General features: G+C 44.5%; 1 protein-coding gene across 2 annotated transcripts in view; it reads left to right on the top strand.

The window, feature by feature from the left end:
* Positions 1-4,946: 4,946 nt before the first annotated feature.
* CLCN4 (chloride voltage-gated channel 4) overlaps positions 4,947-6,000 on the top strand; it is a 58,170-nt gene continuing 57,116 nt past the window's right edge. The window contains exon 1 of one of the 2 annotated variants that reach the window (XM_082716944.1): positions 4,947-5,283. The gene's annotated coding sequence lies outside the window, so the exon portion shown is untranslated. The remainder of the gene's footprint in view (positions 5,284-6,000) is intronic. The other variant, XM_082716943.1, reaches the window with a different exon arrangement.

The following is a 6,000-nucleotide window of genomic DNA, read 5'->3' as shown; positions in this document are numbered from 1 at the left end:
AGGGAAAAATTTATTTAAAAAGCATTTCCCCCATTTCCTGTGAACTACTGGCGACGCTGGGAATTCTGATGGCGGCTTCCCAGCAATTTACAGCCCCGCCCTCAGTTGGGACCTTGCTGTTCTACCTTTCCAAGTTTTATCCCGTCTGCTTAGCTCGGAGCAAACGCCTTCAGCAACAATGGGGGGTCCCGTCGCCCCTGCCCGCCGTGTCCCCCGCAGCCTCCCAGAGCGATGTCAGGATGAGCCTGGACGCACGAGTAAAGTTTTAAAAAGCATATGGTTTGTTTTAAGTGCATTATCCAGAAGGGAGGTATATTCATTTAACTTAGTGCAGAGGTGACTTTGGCGCCCTCTCTGAGTATGTCTGTGATGATTCCCTAGTGCCGGCCTTGGGCCATTCATTTATTTCCAAGATAAGGTTTGTAAGTTTTTGAAATTGAGAAAACAACATTTGAACCGATCAAGTGGAAGTTGTCAGAAAAAAAGAGGGTTTTGTTTGCTTGGTTTGGGGGTTTTTCTTTTGGTGTTTGGTTTTACAAAACTACTAGAAATAAGGATGAAAGAAAGTGACGGTATACCGGAAGGAGGAGATGTATTTTGGGTCAAAGAAGGTTTGAGGGACGGAGATACATTTTTGGTAAGGGGGAGAAAAGCAAGTAATTTCATCCTAAAGGAAACTCGTTATTCAAGAATAAGAAGGGAAAAAGATAGGACAAAACCCAAATGGATAGAGAAAGCTGTAGAAGGCTCACAGAAAAGGGATCTTGAGAAAGGAATCCTATGTGTGGCCAGGGAGACCAAGATTAAAATGGATTTATTTAAATTAAAAAGAAAAAAGGGAAGAATTTTAATATCAAAAGTGCAGTGGCGCACAGTTAGAATTTGCTTCTCTCTTAGTTAAAAGGACGAAGTGTTCTTAGATTATTGCTCTGCTCTTAATAAGAAATCACAAACAAAGGTTTTTCTTTACCTTTTATGTAATCTGCCTCGAAAACAAAGCTTCTGTGTTTTGGCTTTATCAGACTATTAAAGGAAACTGTTTTCTTTATGTAAAAAGCTAAGAGACAAACCATGAGAGACTGTGGACTCTGAGAAACAAACTGAGGGTTTTGGTGTGGTGGGGGGGGTGGGGGGGTTGGTGAGCCTGGTGGTGGGTATTGAGGAGGGCACGGATTGCATGGAGCACTGGGTGTGGTGCATAAACAATGAATTTTGGAACATTGAAAAAAAATAAATTTTTTTAAAAAGCTAAGTTTTTTCTCAACGAACTTTTTTTTTTTTTTTTTAAAGGGAGGTTTCTTTCTTTTTTCTTTTTTTTTAAAAGATTTTATTTGACAGAGGGAGAGAGACAGCGAGGGAAAGAACACAAGCAGGGGAATGGGAGAAGGAGAAGCAGGCTTCCTGCCAATCAGGGACCCCGATGTGGGGCTCCATTCCCAGGACCATGGGGTCATGACCTGAGCCAAAGGTAGCAGAGGCTGAATGACTGAGCCACCCAGGCGCTCTCAACTAACTTTTTAATATTATGTTAAATTTCACGGGAAGCATTGTCAAATAAGTGATGCTAAACTTTAAGTTATTAACATAAATATTCCAGAAATTATAGGAAGTTCATGGGCGATCTGATGTACTGACACAGCGTTATCTGTCATGATCCTGATGAGGGAGCAGAAGCCTGGCTGAAGACAAAGCAAAAGCTGGCACCTTGCACCCCCCTCTCCACCCGCTCCCCTCTGTAATATGTGTAGCATTCCTCAGGCACCCCTGACTGCCATAAACGATAAACAAATAGTTAACTTGCAGAGATCACAATCCTGCAAGACAGGAATCTCCCTTGCTCTACAAATGTCCTAGAGATCTACAAAGAAGTTACCTTATCAATAGCACAGATTTCCAGAGGCAAATAACTCTCAGTTCCTCAAGCCCTAATGTCTCCCTCCCCATCTTAAACGAAACTGGAGGAGACTGAGGTAGAAGGGAAGGTAAAGGAAAGCAGGATCTTAACACCCCACCAAGAATCTCCCAACTATCTTGATGTTAATGGCTGGCCTAAAGACGACATTGATCAAGCCACAAGGGCAAGGCCTCCTCCCGGCACCTGGTAGGCCCTCTTTAGCATATGAAAACTCCGTTGAAACCTCGCTTCCCCTCACCTTCCCCCAACCGCAAGGTACATACCCTGCCATCCCTCACAACCCGGGGCAGCAGCTCTTCCTGCCCACGGGTCCTGTCCCCGTGCCTTAATAAACCACTATTTTGCACCAAAGATGTCTCAAGAATTCTTTCTTGGTCATCGGCTCTGGACCTCAGCCCACCAAACCTCACGTAGGTTCTAGAACTTCATCAATCCCAGCTATGGTCTTAAAATATGGTATATCGGAGAAGGAATCAAATTTTCTTGTCTATTGCATTATAACGACTTCTCATCCGAGCTTTGACCATTGCCAATTTTTAGGCCTTTTATCATTTACAGAAGTTACTGTTTTATTCTGATGCTTTTGCAAAAAATGTTCCCGCAAAAATGCTTTATTTTGGAGAAGATTCATGAAAAAGACCCCTTCTTCCCACAAGTACTCTGTAGAATACAGAACTGTGTAAGAATTTCTAAAACTTTCATGGAAAAGTGATGAATTCTTCAAACTAACAAAAGATAGAGATCAAGAATTGATTACAGGAGACCAAATAAATTACTGAAGATAGAATTTTTCTGACTTCATTTCAAATCTTGCTGGTTCTTTAATGTTTTGTTTGCAGATTTATTTATTTATTTATAAAAAGATTTTATTTATTTATTTGACAGAGATCACAAGTAGGCAGAGAAGCAGGCCGAGAGAGAGGGGGGAAGCAGGCTCCCTGCTGAGCAGAGAGCCCCATGCGGGGCTCGATCCCAGGACCCTTGGACCAGGACCCAAGCAGAAGGCAGAGGCTTCAACCCACTGAGCCACCCAGGCGTCCCTGTTTGCAGATTTAAAAGGAACGGAAAGAACATGATCCATCACTTTTCCTGCTTACTTACATAAATAATCAGGCCAAGTTTATTAAAAGTCAACTTAATTCGCAAAACAAATTAGTCTTGCCATGGTTGTCTTTGGAAATGGAAATGATTATGGAGAGAAATTTATGTTTCAGTAATATACCCCTGTGGATATTAGATTCTAGGGCTGTTGATCATCTCTCTCTCTCAGAGTTTATTTTCTACTTGTAAACTGGCCTGGATCTTGAGCTCTAGCTTCCTCCAATATCTGGCTAAAACTCTCCAGACCAGCATTATCAATTTTCTCCCACTACTTTCACTTGGAATCACTACGAAACTAAACCCGCCCCCCCCACAAGCCATGCAAGCTGAAACTGGACAACTTGAAATAAACATCAAAGAAATCACAGCAGCGCACTGCGGAGGATGTTTGTGCCTGCTTGTACGCGGCCACTTGGAAAGATACCGGGGACCTTCACGCTGCAAACAGGAAAAATCTGTCTGATTGCCTGACTGTCCTGCTTGCACTCTATGTAAAGATACTTCGAAACCAACTTTTTGAAATCTCAACTGACGGCTCTCCCAACTCAGAAAACGAAATTTCTAATTTGCTTGAGCTATTAGTCTTTGGTTTTCTTTTGTTTCCGTAGGTACATTGCTCATTAAATTACCTGATGGCTCACACCATATAGATGTTCTAATTCAGAGGGAAGCCCACGTGCATCGGCATCTCCTGAAATACATTTTTTCAATTTATCCCGCCCCGGGGTCATCATGAGGATATGTGCTTGCTGATAAAGCATGTTATGCTTATGAACATAACTTAAAAAAATTTCTTTTGTAGATTGACTTAGTAAAGGGAAACCTGAATCTCATTACAACGCATTGGATTTATTGGGTTCCTTAAACGATGGCTCCTGGGTGTCTCTGCTCCAGGGAAGTCTTCAATGTTTGGCTGTTGTCTTCCCTACAATCATCCTATTGACCTTTCTAGGGCATTGTATATTCTGGAAGCTTTAAGTGCTTGTTGGCTGCTAATCACACGAAGACAACTGGGTGAAATCAACAATAACCACATGAACGATGAAGCTGATGCCTACATGGCCCTCTAGCCCAATGACTCAGCTAACGGAAACAGCAAACCTACGATCTTCCTGCCTGACCCCGTCAATGGTGGTAACCGAGAATCAGGCTCCAATGGCTGGTCCTACTGTGAGGGTGACCCAAAGTGGGGCGGTGATTGTTAAATTTAGAAACAAAGGGAGACCAACCTTGAAGGGTTCCTGACTGAGCACACATAACCAGTTTGGTCATGCAGGTGAAGCTTAATTTGGCTTATCCTGCAAGCCTAATTGAACGTGGTCATTTCTTCCTTGTGTCTCTGAAAATGATAAAACTTGAGTTGATATGACTGGTAACTACTGAAAATTACAATATTGTAAGGAATCACTGGGAAGAATGAACAGTCACAGCTTTATTGCGGGAGAAGCTGCGTTGTAACAAGGTACCCGCGAGCCTCATTCGATGTGTTGGTTCGCGGGCTCCCCGTTTGCAAACTTTCTGGGGCGTGCACAATAATTTCTCACTAACTGCTACTTCAGTGATTCATTTGGTTTTCTTTTGGCTGTTTTGAACGTAGAACAGAAGGTGTCTCATTCTGTTGCAAATGAGATGGCGGGTGTAGGCCTTTCCTGAACCACTTGTTTGTTGTAATGTTCTTTACACTTGAGCAATCAATCCCCTGCAAAAGAGAAGGCGAAAGTAACCTATGGGCAACAAAATCGCCCCACGGTGAGGAAGGTGCCTGTACTTGAATCATTTCTGCCCAGCTGGAACCCCGAGCAGCAAGTCATTTTGGGCCGCAGGAGGCCACCTTACAGCCCACTCCCTCCTACCCCCTCCCCCTCTCCCCCGCCCGGTGAGTCCAGACTCTCCGCCGCAGCCGCCGGTGCTGCCCCCGGTGCAGCCCCGCCTCTCCGGGCAGGGCGTCCCGAATCGCGGCGGTTAGGTTCTCTCTGGCCGGGAACGCACCGCGTGTAGGAGGCGAACGAGATCGGAAGGGCAGGCCTCCAGAGCCGAGAGGTGACCCAGCTGGCTGTGCGGGACTGAGTGGCTGGGCCCAGCACGTGACCGCGCAGCCAGGCTCCGCGGGGGGTGGGGGTGCCCGGGCGCCGGGGGCTGAAATCGACATTTGCCTGGGGCAGGAAAGTGAGCCGGTCCGATTCCGTCCCCCTCAGACCCTCCACCCACGGGAGCGGGGGATTGCCGTAGCGTTTTAACTTTGCATGTCAGGAACCTGAAAGGAAAAGGTAAGTTACTTATCACCTAGAAAAACAAGCTGGAGAGGAGTGACCTAGAAAACCACACGGCCGGCCACATTGTTGGGTTTTAAAACCCGGTGCAGAAAATAATAGATCGATGTGAAGGGCAAGGGCCCTTATTTATGTCCCAAATTAGAGGCTGACCTTCTGCACGGAGATTTGGTTAATATGGAAGGAGTGGTGGCAAAAGGGCCCAGGTTAAATATAGAAGGACACCAAAGCGGCTGGAATAAATAGCAAGTAGGTAACTCCTGCCTGCTTTTAAAACGATCTATTTCACATCTTTCTGGGCCAGCAGGCGAGGCAATGTTAAAATTGTGACTTAAACTCTGTCGAAAGTAAATTAGTAGATGAAACTGGAATACAAGTAAGACCAGTTTCTGCTTTTGTCCCTTTCACGTTTCAAAACCGTTTGTATGGTTTGGCAGAAGAAACCTTGATGGGTTCACCGCTTAGGTTTGAAGTATGCCATTTCAGGTTTCCCTGATTACTGCTGGAATTTTCCTAAGGCTTTCTAGGCAAGGCTGTTTCAGTTGTGAATGAGAAATGTTGACGTCGTGTATCTTTTCTGTAACAGTAAGATGACTCACTTCTGCAGAATGTGATAAAAATTAAAAAGCGTGAAATAATGAGTTATTGTGAATTAACTCTTTCATGTCTGAGATATTAAATTCCTTGCCAGAAGATTTAAGAAAACACAGAAAT

This window comes from Mustela nivalis, assembly GCF_964662115.1.
Source record: "Mustela nivalis genome assembly, chromosome: X".
NCBI lineage: Eukaryota > Metazoa > Chordata > Mammalia > Carnivora > Mustelidae > Mustela > Mustela nivalis.
Note: the sequence above shows the minus strand (reverse complement) of the source record. Positions and strands in the feature narration are given on the sequence as shown.